We start from the raw sequence: 14,567 nt of genomic DNA on the forward strand, positions 1-14,567 counted from the left end.
TCATGAAATGAAATGTTTTATGTCTATCGCTTGGGTATTAAAGGAACCCATCGAACGATACTCGAAGACTGGCAGACCTGCATTGACACGTGATCTAGAGACGTCACTGTGTAACTCTCTCTGCATACAAAACGAGCGTTATAAACACCAAAATGGTCCTCCTCCATGGAAGGTTGAAGGAACGTCTGCCGGAGAGTGTTAGCATCGAAACCTCACTAACTAATATGAATCACCCTGTTTTATAAAGTTAACGGGGTTAGAATTAATCCCCAGATACCTGTGTTTGTCTCCAGAGGAGACTTAATGGATCGGAGGATCGAGCTCGGACACTTGTTTGATTGCGCGTCACAGTATGTAGACGCCTTGGGACATTGTAACCTTTCCAAACCACCACTAGGATGCAAAAGCATTATTACCTAAAATGTTTTTTACAGGAAAAATTTGAAAATTTGTTCAAGAGATTTATGTTCCACGGTGAAAATGTATGTGCTTTCGATTATTCAACTCCTGAGTCAACCCTGAGTCAACCAGGGATGGCAAGATTCAACCAGAGATAAGAAGTGTAAACCCATGAAATACACAACGCCATTTTAGAAAGTGGTCAAATGTAACATATGTTATATTTGGGATTACACTTTCTTAGTAAAGTACAGATTCTAGTACTTTTTGGGTCTAGGCGTCTGACTTTGTGTGCTGGCGATTAGGTGCCTGACTCTTAGGATGCGGGTTCGAATCCCGGATGGGACTCAACCCCAAAAGTACTAATTTTTTTTTTTTGAATCTGTTCTTTACTAAGAAAGTGTAATCCCAAATATAACATATGTTACAAGTGTAAACCCAACATTACGTCGAGCTCAGCATCTGAAATAGAACGCATTAACGTTCAACGGTGGTCAACAGCAATATGACCAGTCAACTAAAATCCTGAGATTGAACAGCCAAACATGGGTTTTCCTGGGTCAGCAACCCGTGAAAATCCGGGTTAGAATTGGTCTTCAGTAACCCGTGCGTGTCGTAAGAGGCGCCTAACGGGGTCGGGTGTTCAAGCTCGCTAACATGGTTGTCATATGTCACGGTATCCCAATTTTATAGATCGATGCTGATGCTGTTGATCACTGGATTATTATTTGATTATTTGCAGAGATATATCTGTAATATGTCTGTGTGCGGTGTTAAACAACAATCAAACCTTGGTCAACACGGCTTCACCTGGGTCGTCATTGTTCTGGGGGCGGCGGGGTAGCCTAATGGTTAAAGCGTTCGCTCGTCACGCCGAAGACCCGGGTTCGATTCCCCACATGGGTACAATGTGTGAAGCCCATTTCTGGTGTCCCCCGTGGTGATATTGCTGGAATATTGCTAAAAGCGGCGTAAAACCAAACTCAGTCACTCACTCTTATCGAACGAACTGCTATATGACACGCCCAGAGGGTCGAGATCATACACATTGAGAATTTTCACTTAACCTTTCGCACGTGCACCACGTTCTTTTCGCTCTCGGTTATAAATTCATGCTTCGGGGCTAGTATGCATTTCCTAGAGGGCAAACCCATGCATGTTTATCAATTATCTGAATATTATATGTTGATAGGCGTTTTATGAGCAAACCAAGCCCCTTCGGACAAAAGGGCACAGCTTCGTTAAGTAAATGGATTGCCATACGGAGTTGAACACCGAATCTCCATTTCATAACGAATCTCGTTAGACTTCGGTACGGGCACATGTTTTGATCACAGTGTCTTATCATAAGTGGCGGAAAATACAAAGTTCAGTCCTAATCAAATCAAAAATTATTTAGTCACGTCAACGAAACCATTATTTAATTGTAAAGCACAGAGCGGTGTTTTCTGTCAAAGACAGTATCGTCATTTGATCACGTGGTGTAGGTTGTAATCCAGGTACATCCACTGCATGTGTGGATCCAGGAATTTTGGAAAAGGGGGTGGAGGGTGGTAAAAAAAACCTGACTCCCCCACCCCACCCCACCTTCTGATCCGCCAATGCACTGGAAACACCAGTACATCCTTTGCACAAACCGCTGAATACAGCACTATGCAGAAATATTGAATACACCCAATGCAGAAATATTGAATACACCCCATGCAGAAATATTGAATACACCCCATGCAGAAATACTGAATACACCCCTATGCAGATAGATTTAATACTCCCTGTGCAGATATATTGAATACAGCAAATGAATATACACTATGCACAAACATTGAATACACTACTATGCAGAAACCACTGAATACATCCCTACTATGCACAAACATTGAATACACCACTTGCACAAACACTGTATAAGCTACTATGCACAAGCATTGAATATACCACTATGCACAAAACACTGAACAAGGACTGAATAGACCACTTTGCACAAACTGGATACAGAATCACAATAGTTTTAAGCTATGGCTGAATCTTTTCCATATGTACATTTTTACGAAACCCGCAACAAGATCATTCTAATTCATTGATCATTTGCCGTGATATTAACACCCTTACATAACAGGCACCGTATAGACGTGCCAATGCAGGTCTTGCCATGTCGGGAATTGAAGATAGTCACTGTCCCCAACAATCTCAGTATTGTGTCAGTGTCCCCAACAATCTCAGTATTGTCTCACTGTCCCCAACAATCTCAGTATTGTCTCACTGTCCCCAACAATCTCAGTATTGTGTCACTGTCCCCAACAATCTCAGTATTGTGTCAGTGTCCCCAACAATCTCAGTATTGTCTCACTGTCCCCAACAATCTCAATATTGTGTCAGTGTCCCCAACAATCTCAGTATTGTCTCACTGTCCCCAACAATCTCAGTATTGTCTCACTGTCCCCATCAATCTCAGTATTGTCTCACTGTCCCCATCAATCTCAGTATTGTCTCTCTGTCCCCAACAATCTCAGTATTGTCTCTCTGTCCCCAACAATCTCAGTATTGTCTCACTGTCCCCAACAATCTCAATATTGTCTCACTATCCCTAACAATCTCAGTATTGTCTCACTGTCCCCAACAATCTCAATATTGTTTCACTGTCCCCAACAATCTCAGTATTGTGTCAGTGTCCCCAACAATCTCAATATTGTGTCAGTGTCCCCAACAATCTCAGTATTGTGTCAGTGTCCCCAACAATCTCAGTATTGTCTCACTGTCCCCAACAATCTCAGTATTGTCTCACTGTCCCCAACAATCTCAGTATTGTGTCAGTGTCCCCAACAATCTCAGTATTGTGTCAGTGTCCCCAACAATCTCAGTATTGTGTCAGTGTCCCCAACAATCTCAGTATTGTCTCACTGTCCCCAACAATCTCAGTATTGTCTCACTGTCCCCAACAATCTCAATATTGTGTCAGTGTCCCTAACAATCTCAGTATTGTGTCAGTGTCCCCAACAATCTCAGTATTGTCTCACTCTCCCCAACAATCTCAGGATTGTCTCAATGTCCCCAACAGTCTCAGTATTGTCTCACTGTCCCCAACAATCTCAATATTGTGTCAGTGTCCCCAACAATCTCAATATTGTCTCACTATCCCTAACAATCTCAGTATTGTCTCACTGTCCCCAACAATCTCAATATTGTTTCACTGTCCCCAACAATCTCAGTATTGTGTCAGTGTCCCCAACAATCTCAATATTGTGTCAGTGTCCCCAACAATCTCAGTATTGTGTCAGTGTCCCCAACAATCTCAGTATTGTCTCACTGTCCCCAACAATCTCAGTATTGTCTCACTGTCCCCAACAATCTCAGTATTGTCTCACTGTCCCCAACAATCTCAGTATTGTGTCAGTGTCCCCAACAATCTCAGTATTGTGTCAGTGTCCCCAACAATCTCAGTATTGTCTCACTGTCCCCAACAATCTCAGTATTGTCTCACTGTCCCCAACAATCTCAATATTGTGTCAGTGTCCCCAACAATCTCAGTATTGTGTCAGTGTCCCTAACAATCTCAGTATTGTGTCAGTGTCCCCAACAATCTCAGTATTGTCTCACTCTCCCCAACAATCTCAGTATTGTCTCAATGTCCCCAACAATCTCAGTATTGTCTCACTGTCCCCAACAATCTCAATATTGTGTCAGTGTCCCCAACAATCTCAGTATTGTCTCACTATCCCCAACAATCTCAGTATTGTCTCACTGTCCCCAACAATCTCAATATTGTGTCAGTGTCCCCAACAATCTCAGTATTGTGTGAGTCTCCCCAACAATCTCAGTATTGTCTCTCTGTCCCCAACAATCTCAGTATTGTCTCACTGTCCCCAACAATCTCAATATTGTGTCAGTGTCCCCAACAATCTCAGTATTGTCTCAGTGTCCCCAACAATCTCAGTATTGTCTCACTGTCCCCAACAATCTCAATATTGTCTCACTGTCCCCAACAATCTCAGTATTGTGTCAGTGTCCCCAACAATCTCAATATTGTCTCACTGTCCCCAACAATCTCAGTATTGTCTCACTATCCCCAACAATCTCAGTATTGTGTCAGTGTCCCCAACAATCTCAGTATTGTCTCACTATCCCCAACAATCTCAGTATTGTGTCAGTGTCCCCAACAATCTCAATATTGTCTCACTGTCCCCAACAATCTCAGTATTGTGTCAGTGTCCCCAACAATCTCAATATTGTGTCAGTGTCCCTAACATTCTCAGTATTGTGTCAGTGTCCCAAACAATCTCAGTATTGTGTCAGTGTCCCCAACAATCTCAGTATTGTGTCACTGTCCCCAACAATCTCAGTATTGTCTCACTGTCCCCAACAATCTCAGTATTGTCTCACTGTCCCCAACAATCTCAATATTGTGTCACTGTCCCCAACAATCTCAGTATTGTCTCACTATCCCCAACAATCTCAGTATTGTGTCAGTGTCCCCAACAATCTCAGTATTGTCTCACTGTCCCCAACAATCTCAGTATTGTCTCACTGTCCCCAACAATCTCAGTATTGTCTCACCATCCCCAACAATCTCAATATTGTGTCAGTGTCCCCAACAATCTCAGTATTGTGTCAGTGTCCCCAACAATCTCAGTATTGTCTCACTGTCCCCAACAATCTCAATATTGTGTCAGTGTCCCCAACAATCTCAATATTGTCTCACTATCCCCAACAATCTCAGTATTGTGTCAGTGTCCCCAACAATCTCAGTATTGTCTCACTGTCCCCAACAATCTCAGTATTGTGTGAGTCTCCCCAACAATCTCAGTATTGTCTCACTGTCCCCAACAATCTCAATATTGTGTCAGTGTCCCCAACAATCTCAGTATTGTCTCACTGTCCCCAACAATCTCAGTATTGTGTGAGTCTCCCCAACAATCTCAGTATTGTCTCACTGTCCCCAACAATCTCAATATTGTGTCAGTGTCCCCAACAATCTCAGTATTGTCTCACTGTCCCCAACAATCTCAATATTGTGTCAGTGTCCCCAACAATCTCAGTATTGTGTCACTGTCCCCAACAATCTCAATATTGTCTCACTGTCCCCAACAATCTCAATATTGTGTCACTGTCCCCAACAATCTCAATATTGTCTCACTATCCCCAACAATCTCAGTATTGTGTCAGTGTCCCCAACAATCTCAGTATTGTCTCACTGTCCCCAACAATCTCAGTATTGTGTCAGTGTCCCCAACAATCTCAGTATTGTGTGAGTCTCCCCAACAATCTCAGTATTGTCTCACTGTCCCCAACAATCTCAGTATTGTCTCACTGTCCCCAACAATCTCAATATTGTGTCAGTGTCCCCAACAATCTCAGTATTGTCTCACTGTCCCCAACAATCTCAGTATTGTGTCAGTGTCCCCAACAATCTCAATATTGTGTCAGTGTCCCCAACAATCTCAATATTGTGTCAGTGTCCCCAACAATCTCAGTATTGTCTCACTGTCCCCAACAATCTCAGTATTGTGTCAGTGTCCCCAACAATCTCAGTATTGTGTCAGTGTCCCCAACAATCTCAATATTGTGTCAGTGTCCCCAACAATCTCAATATTGTGTCAGTGTCCCCAACAATCTCAGTATTGTGTGAGTCTCCCCAACAATCTCAGTATTGTGTCACTGTCCCCAACAATCTCAGTATTGTCTCACTGTCCCCAACAATCTCAATATTGTGTCAGTGTCCCCAACAATCTCAATATTGTCTCACTATCCCCAACAATCTCAGTATTGTGTCAGTGTCCCCAACAATCTCAGTATTGTCTCACTGTCCCCAACAATCTCAGTATTGTGTGAGTCTCCCCAACAATCTCAGTATTGTCTCAGTGTCCCCAACAATCTCAGTATTGTGTCACTGTCCCCAACAATCTCAGTATTGTGTCACTGTCCCTAACAATCTCAGTATTGTCTCACTGTCCCCAACAATCTCAGTATTGTCTCAGTGTCCCCAACAATCTCAGTATTGTGTGAGTCTCCCCAACAATCTCAGTATTGTCTCACTGTCCCCAACAATCTCAGTATTGTGTGAGTCTCCCCAACAATCTCAGTATTGTCTCACTGTCCCCAACAATCTCAGTATTGTCTCACTATCCCCAACAATCTCAATATTGTCTCACTGTCCCCAACAATCTCAATATTGTCTCACTGTCCCCAACAATCTCAGTATTGTGTCAGTGTCCCCAACAATCTCAGTATTGTGTCACTGTCCCCAACAATCTCAATATTGTCTCACTGTCCCCAACAATCTCAATATTGTGTCACTGTCCCCAACAATCTCAGTATTGTGTCACTGTCCCCAACAATCTCAGTATTGTCTCACTGTCCCCAACAATCTCAATATTGTGTCAGTGTCCCCAACAATCTCAATATTGTGTCAGTGTCCCCAACAATCTCAGTATTGTCTCAGTGTCCCCAACAATCTCAGTATTGTCTCACTGTCCCCAACAATCTCAGTATTGTCTCTCTGTCCCCAACAATCTCAATATTGTGTCAGTGTCCCCAACAATCTCAATATTGTGTCAGTGTCCCCAACAATCTCAGTATTGTCTCACTGTCCCCAACAATCTCAATATTGTGTCAGTGTCCCCAACAATCTCAATATTGTCTCACTGTCCCCAACAATCTCAGTATTGTGTGAGTCTCCCCAACAATCTCAGTATTGTCTCACTGTCCCCAACAATCTCAGTATTGTCTCACTGTCCCCAACAATCTCAATATTGTGTCACTGTCCCCAACAATCTCAGTATTGTGTCACTGTCCCCAACAATCTCAGTATTGTCTCACTGTCCCCAACAATCTCAATATTGTGTCAGTGTCCCCAACAATCTCAATATTGTGTCAGTGTCCCCAACAATCTCAGTATTGTCTCAGTGTCCCCAACAATCTCAGTATTGTCTCACTGTCCCCAACAATCTCAGTATTGTCTCACCATCCCCAACAATCTCAATATTGTCTCACTGTCCCCAACAATCTCAGTATTGTGTCACTGTCCCCAACAATCTCAGTATTGTCTCACTGTCCCCAACAATCTCAATATTGTGTCAGTGTCCCCAACAATCTCAATATTGTGTCAGTGTCCCCAACAATCTCAGTATTGTCTCAGTGTCCCCAACAATCTCAGTATTGTCTCACTGTCCCCAACAATCTCAGTATTGTCTCTCTGTCCCCAACAATCTCAGTATTGTCTCACTGTCCCCAACAATCTCAATATTGTGTCACTGTCCCCAACAATCTCAGTATTGTCTCACTATCCCCAACAATCTCAGTATTGTCTCACTGTCCCCAACAATCTCAGTATTGTCTCACTGTCCCCAACAATCTCAGTATTGTGTCAGTGTCCCTAACAATCTCAATATTGTGTCAGTGTCCCCAACAATCTCAGTATTGTCTCAGTGTCCCCAACAATCTCAGTATTGTCTCACTGTCCCCAACAATCTCAGTATTGTCTCTCTGTCCCCAACAATCTCAGTATTGTCTCACTGTCCCCAACAATCTCAATATTGTGTCACTGTCCCCAACAATCTCAGTATTGTCTCACTATCCCCAACAATCTCAGTATTGTCTCACTGTCCCCAACAATCTCAGTATTGTCTCACTGTCCCCAACAATCTCAGTATTGTGTCACTGTCCCCAACAATCTCAGTATTGTCTCTCTGTCCCCAACAATCTCAGTATTGTGTCAGTGTCCCCAACAATCTCAATATTGTGTCTGTGTCCCCAACAATCTCAGTATTGTCTCAGTGTCCCCAACAATCTCAGTATTGTCTCACTGTCCCCAACAATCTCAGTATTGTCTCTCTGTCCCCAACAATCTCAGTATTGTCTCACTGTCCCCAACAATCTCAATATTGTGTCACTGTCCCCAACAATCTCAGTATTGTCTCACTGTCCCCAACAATCTCAGTATTGTCTCACTGTCCCCAACAATCTCAATATTGTGTCAGTGTCCCCAACAATCTCAATATTGTGTCAGTGTCCCCAACAATCTCAGTATTGTCTCAGTGTCCCCAACAATCTCAGTATTGTCTCACTGTCCCCAACAATCTCAGTATTGTCTCAGTGTCCCCAACAATCTCAGTATTGTCTCACTGTCCCCAACAATCTCAGTATTGTCTCAGTGTCCCCAACAATCTCAGCATTGTCACGGGTCGTACTTGTTTCTCAGATTGAGGTCGTTGTGAAATGTACTTCGTCATCGGCGCCTGGCGAAGACTTCCAATTATTGTTGGTTGTGTCTTAGATAAGGGAGCGAGGGCCTACCTCACACTGGAGCGATAGTTTAATGATTTTACTTCTAACGGGATAAGTATCACAAAGCTGATTGTCATTGAAAATATCTCTCTACGAGAATGGAAGTTTGAATATTCACGGAACAAAAAGGTATGTATATTTTTGTCACGCCTCTTCGGACTATACAAACATATGTTTATATCTGACCCGTATGAAAGGGTCCACGTGACGAAGTATTTGAGAATAGTTAAGATGGATATTAACAGGTACAGTAAAGAGCAGAAAAAATGCGACTTTTCACAGAAGTAAAATGTTTATTTTCTTCAGTCAGATTCAAAGATATTTTACATACACGTACTTTGGATACGGAAGTTTAAGAATATGCAAGTCAATTGTCTGTTAGTGCGCCGTTTCTCTCGATGCACTGTTGGATACGGAGTTCCATGCTGTTGATTAAATCGGCTATGTATTCCTGGGATAGATCTATCCCTTCATGTATTTGATTGATGACGTTGGACCACTCCACGACACGTTATTTGGGCTATTGCATGAGTGGGGTTGAATCCGAGGAAAAATATGTTTGTAGTTTTTTTCGGTTCGCTACTATATATTTTGCAACCTTTGCAAGGTTTCAAAATAGGTATTACCAAAAAAAAGTCTACTTTGAAACATTATTATTTCATTACTAATTTTGTTATTTTGTACTAACATACGATAGTGTGCATAATAGGTGTGTTCCAATATTGTCTAACGTCATCTTGTTTTATTTCTATGATTTCTATTTTTCATTTCTACTCAGCAAAACGTAGAGACACATATCATAGTGTCCCAATTGCGTAGATCAATGCAATTGGGATATGATGGCATGTGTCAACCAAGTCAGCGTGTCTGACCACCCGATCCCGTTGGTCGCCTCTTACGACAAGCATGGGTTGCTTAAGACCAATTCTAACCCGGATCTTCACAGGTCTAGTTTGCAGGGGAGGACTGACTGACTGACTGAGTTTGGTTTTACGCCGCTTTTAGCAATATTCCAGCAACATCACGGCGGGGGACACCAGAAATGGGCTTCACACAATGTACCCATGTGGGGAATCGAACCCGGGTCTTCGGCGTGACAAGCCAACGCTTTAACCACTAGGCTACCACATCGCCCTGCAGGGGTGGATGTCTTATGTGGCGTCCCTACTGGGACTTGATAATGTAAGGTACTGCACCACCGACGCCTACGTCTAGAAAACATTTGTTAAAATTGTTTCCTTTCGATTTCCCCCGAGAAATAACAACATTCATTTTACTTAGTTTCGATCTGCAATCTTTGAATGAATCGATTTCCAATTTTATACTTAATAACTTCAGCTTTACATTTTACCGTTATACTGAAATAGACAAAGCAAACCCCTGTGCACCTTGTCAGACCTAAACTTCAATCACCATTTCATTTTCTCCGATTACGAAGGGTATTGAAAACTGACAATGTCAGGCGGCCGTATCCGACCCGTAAGCCAGCCAGCGAGACCGACAGCCGAGAGATTTGAAGTCTTCTTGATGAAATGATGGCATTGAAGACTCCGATCTGCAACGACAGTAACGTCAACATGACGACCTTTAGAAACTCCAATAAGGCATTCAAACAGCGGAACATGTTTTTATTTTGTTATTTTGTCCTTGTGTATACGGGATATAGTGTCTGTGTAATGAGATCGTGGTATTTGAGAAAATGTCCCAGAGTGTGGGCCATGAAGCCACGTGTGAGGATCCAGGCTGTAACCCAACCCCACAAAGGAGTCCAGATAACTCAACCTGAATTATATGACGTAACGTAAGCGCTCCGATCCTGCAAGCTGCGGGGACGTCGGGTCATGCTGACCTGGGTTCGATTCCCAACCTGGCCCGGGTACAATGCGTGAAGCCCATTTCTGGTGCGCCTCTGAAATTGCTTAAGGGCAACTGTTGTCTTAAACTGTGTAAAAAGAAACGTTTGGTTTAGGCTTTCAATTGCGTAAGGGCAACCCTTGTGGTTTAGGAAGGAGCCTCTTCAGGAGGGCAACCCTTGTGGTTTAGGAAGGAGCCTCTTCAATAGCGTGAGGGCAACCCTTGTGGTTTAGGAAGGAAGGAGCCTCTTCAAGGAGCCTCTTCAATAGCGTGAGGGCAACCCTTGTGGTTTCAATTGCGTGAGGGCAACCCTTGCCCTCTTCAATAGCGTGAGGGCAACCCTTGTGGTTTAGGAAGGAGCCTTCAATTGCGTGAGGGCAACCCTTCAATAGCGTGAGGGCAACCCTTGGCAACCCTTGTGGTTTAGGAAGGAGCCTCTTCAATAGCGTGAGGGCAACCCTTGTGGTTTAGGAAGGAGCCTCTTCAATAGCGTGAGGGCAACTCCTCTCTTATACTGTGATAGAAATGAGTTTGTGGTTTGGGTAAGGGCAAATCCTGTAGGTTAGGAAGGAGCCTCTTAAACTGTGTGAGGGCAACTCTTGTTTGAAACTATGTAAAAGAAACGCTTGTGAGTGAGTGAGTTTAGTTTTACGCCGCACTCAGCAATAGTCCAGCTATATGGCGGCGGTCTGTGTAAATAATCAAGTGATCAACAGCATGATCATCGATCTGCGTAATTGGGAACTGATGACATGTGTCAACCAAGTCAGTCAGCCTGACCACCACCCGATCCCGTTAGTCGCCTCTTACGACAAGCATGGGTTACTGAAGATCAATATTCTAACCCGGACCTTCACTGGTCAGAAACGCTTGTAGTTTAGGTAAGGGCAAATCTTGTAGTTTAGGAAGAAGCCTCTTAAACTATGTTATGGCAACTCTTGTCTTAAACTGTGTGAGAGAAACGCTTGTGGTTTGGGTAAGGGCAACTCTTGTGGTTTAGGAAGCAGCCTCTTAAACTGTGTTAGGGCAACTCTTGCAGTTTAGGAAGCAGCCTCTTAAAATGTGTTAGGGCAACCCTTGCAGTTTAGTCTTAAACTGTGTTAGGGCAACTCTTGCAGTTTAGGAAGCAGCCTCTTAAACTGTGTTAGGGCAACTCTTGCAGTTTAGGAAGCAGCCTCTTAAACTGTGTTAGGGCAACTCTTGTAGTTTAGGAAGCATCCTTTTATACTGTGTTAGGGCAACTCTTGTCTTAAACTGCACAAGGGAAACTCTTGTAGTTTAGAATAAGCCTGGTAAGCTGTATGAGGCAAGTATGGTGAACAAGACAAGAGGCTATCGTTTATCACAAACATCAAATCCCACTCTTTTGGAGACAATTACTGCAATCATATTGAACAACCTTCCCATTCAGACTTTATCCACCCAAAGCCTGGCGGGGCTGAGGATGTCCTGTCATTGAACGCATGATTCAGTCAATCTTAGCTCTCCCAGTAATGATTTTATAGCTGAAATATAATTCAAAGCCCTGTTGTCCGTTTAATGTAAGCTAGCGAGAGTCTGACTGGCCACTATATGGCTCTATCTGCCGTGTATTTAGTTGATGGGCATGTCCTTTGATCTCGCCTAGCGCAGTGATAGTACTTCTAATATTTGTACACTCAATCTTCTTTTATTAATGAAACTAGACATCGCCATCAGGGTAATTGTACCACGATTGCATATTGGTTGGGATGCTGTTATAAGCCAGATCTTGTAACAAATGTCATACTACAATTGTTCCAAGCCTGTAAAGATCTTAAATCTTATGATTTGTGTGCAAATGGTTGATTGTCGTGGGACCAAAAGGTCGAGTCTGGTGAATATGGAATTACTATAGCACCGCGTCACTTTAGTTGATTGCCGTGTCAAAACACATTTTTGTGAATATTGTTGATTTTTGTGGTAACACGAGCGCGAGTCTAGTCACTATTGTTGATTACTGTGGCAAAAGAAGACTTGAGAATCTAGTTAATTGTTGTGGCACCACGAGTTGACTACTGTGTCAAAACAAGTCTTGAGATTCTGGTTAATTGTTGTGGCACCACGAGTCTTGTGAATCTCGTCACTATGTGGTTGATTACTGTGGTAAAATAAGCGTGAGTCTAATCACTTTGGTTGATTTCTGTGTGTCAAAACAAGTCTTGAGAATCTGGTTAATTGTTGTGGCACCATGAGAGTGAGTCCAATCACTTTGGTTGATTTCTGTGGCAATACAAGTCTTGAGAAAATGTTTAACAGCTATGGCATCTCAACTTTAAGAGGCAACGTTGTTTCTTGATGTTCATTGTGTAAGCCTCCCAGCGACCATTCTACCCTGGCATGACTCTGATCACCCGACACTTCCTAGTAAGCCCGAATAGCCCTTCTCAGTAGTCTCTCATGCCGAGACGATGTCGTCATTATGTAAACCGCAGTTTATTGGTCTGAGACAGCATTCCTCAGGCCATAATGGTGAGTTTAGTTTGGTGTAACAACCTTCAGGTACGTATTCAAGTACGACTTTGAACCGTGCAAGAGTCTTGGTACAACTTCATGAACATGAAACCCTCTTGTCGGCGAGTTCCCCAGGGTACGATGTTTGTTGTATACCGACCTCGTTCGTGCTCCGACGTTTAAATCGCAATTTTGTATCATGGCGTGTATTTGAGGAACATTAGTTTTGTCACCTCCAGTAATAACGTCTTGACCATGCTCTTTGTGGCATAGGGGACAGTCTGCGTACAATAAATTTTGGTACTACGTATTATACGCCCGATGCACTTTAACAGAACGGTATTGCCTTAGTTAAAAACTACATCTCAGCACTGTAAGCCACCGATTCATGCACAATGTATCTCGACATCGTGGAGAATCTCTACAATATCCCAGAATGCACTAGGGACATATAGGAAGCATTAACATCCGTTACATCTCGTGAGCCAATCATCCGGGGACTTGTATGCACGGGCTGAAGTCTCGCAGAACGATATGTGAGAATCGAGTAAGATTCTGTCTTGACAGGTGCTATCTAAGTTTTGCTAAGCAGATGTTTACAACGCTCACTTAGGCTCCTTGTTTCCAAGGAATGGTCGTCTTGAGAGTTCCTAGCGATATGGTGTAGAGTGTAACAAGGCCTGTAAATATGGATCTGAAAGCACTTGGCTGACAGCGGCAATCTCGCATGCAGTAAACTCCGGCTTAGTTCAATTTCAAAACAGTGACTTGAACTGTATTTAGAGAATGATTGCTGTGTGGCATTGAAAAAAGTGGTAGTAGTAGTGGAAGTTGTAGTAGTAGTGGTAGTAGTAGTAGTAGTAGTAGTAGTAGTAGTAGTAGAAGTGGTAGTAGCAGTAGTAGTTGTAGACGTAGTAGTAGCAGTAGTAGTAGTAGCAGCAGCAGTAGCAGTAGAAGTAGTGGTAGTAGTAGTAGCAGCAGCAGTAGTAGTAAGTAGTAGCAGCAGTAGTAGTAGTAGTAGTAGTAGCAGTAGTAGTGGTGGCTGCAGCAGCAGTAGTAGTAGAAGTTGCAATAGTAGAAGTAGTAGTAGTAGAAGTTGAAGTAGTAGTAGTAGAAGAAGTTGTAGTAGTAGTAGTAGTAGTAGAAGAAGTGGTAGTAGCAGTAGTAATAGACGTAGTAGTAGTAGCAGTAGTAGTAATAGCAGCAGTAGAAGTAGTGGTAGTAGTAGTAGCAGCAGCAGTAGTAGAAGTAGTAGCAGCAGTAGTAGTAGTCGTAGAAGTAGTAGCACTAGTAGTGGCTGCAGCAACAGTAGTAGTAGAAGTTGCAATAGTAGAAGCAGTAGTAGTAGAAGTTGTAATAGTGGTAGAAGTTGTAGTAGTAGTTGTTGTGGTAGTAGTTGCAGTTGTAATAGTAGTCGATGTTGATGTGGTTTATTGTTGTAGTAGTGGTGGTTGTAGAAGGAGGAGTGCCTTAGTGCATGCGTATAACATAATACAGCGTACTCGGATGGGCCGCTTTGATCAGCGAGGGAGAGTGAGTTTACGTTTACGCCGCTTTTAACA

At 43.0% G+C, this 14,567-nt stretch overlaps 1 protein-coding gene across 1 annotated transcript in view; it reads left to right on the forward strand.

Annotated features, from left to right (window-relative positions):
* Window positions 1–8,686: 8,686 nt before the first annotated feature.
* LOC124280880 overlaps window positions 8,687–14,567 on the forward strand; it is a 30,373-nt gene continuing 24,492 nt past the window's right edge. The window contains exon 1 of the mRNA XM_046716871.1: window positions 8,687–8,808. The gene's annotated coding sequence lies outside the window, so the exon portion shown is untranslated. The remainder of the gene's footprint in view (window positions 8,809–14,567) is intronic.

The sequence above is a fragment of the Haliotis rubra genome, unplaced genomic scaffold, assembly GCF_003918875.1.
Source record: "Haliotis rubra isolate DU_JTF1 unplaced genomic scaffold, ASM391887v1 Scf275, whole genome shotgun sequence".
In the NCBI taxonomy this organism is placed as follows: Eukaryota; Metazoa; Mollusca; class Gastropoda; order Lepetellida; family Haliotidae; genus Haliotis; species Haliotis rubra.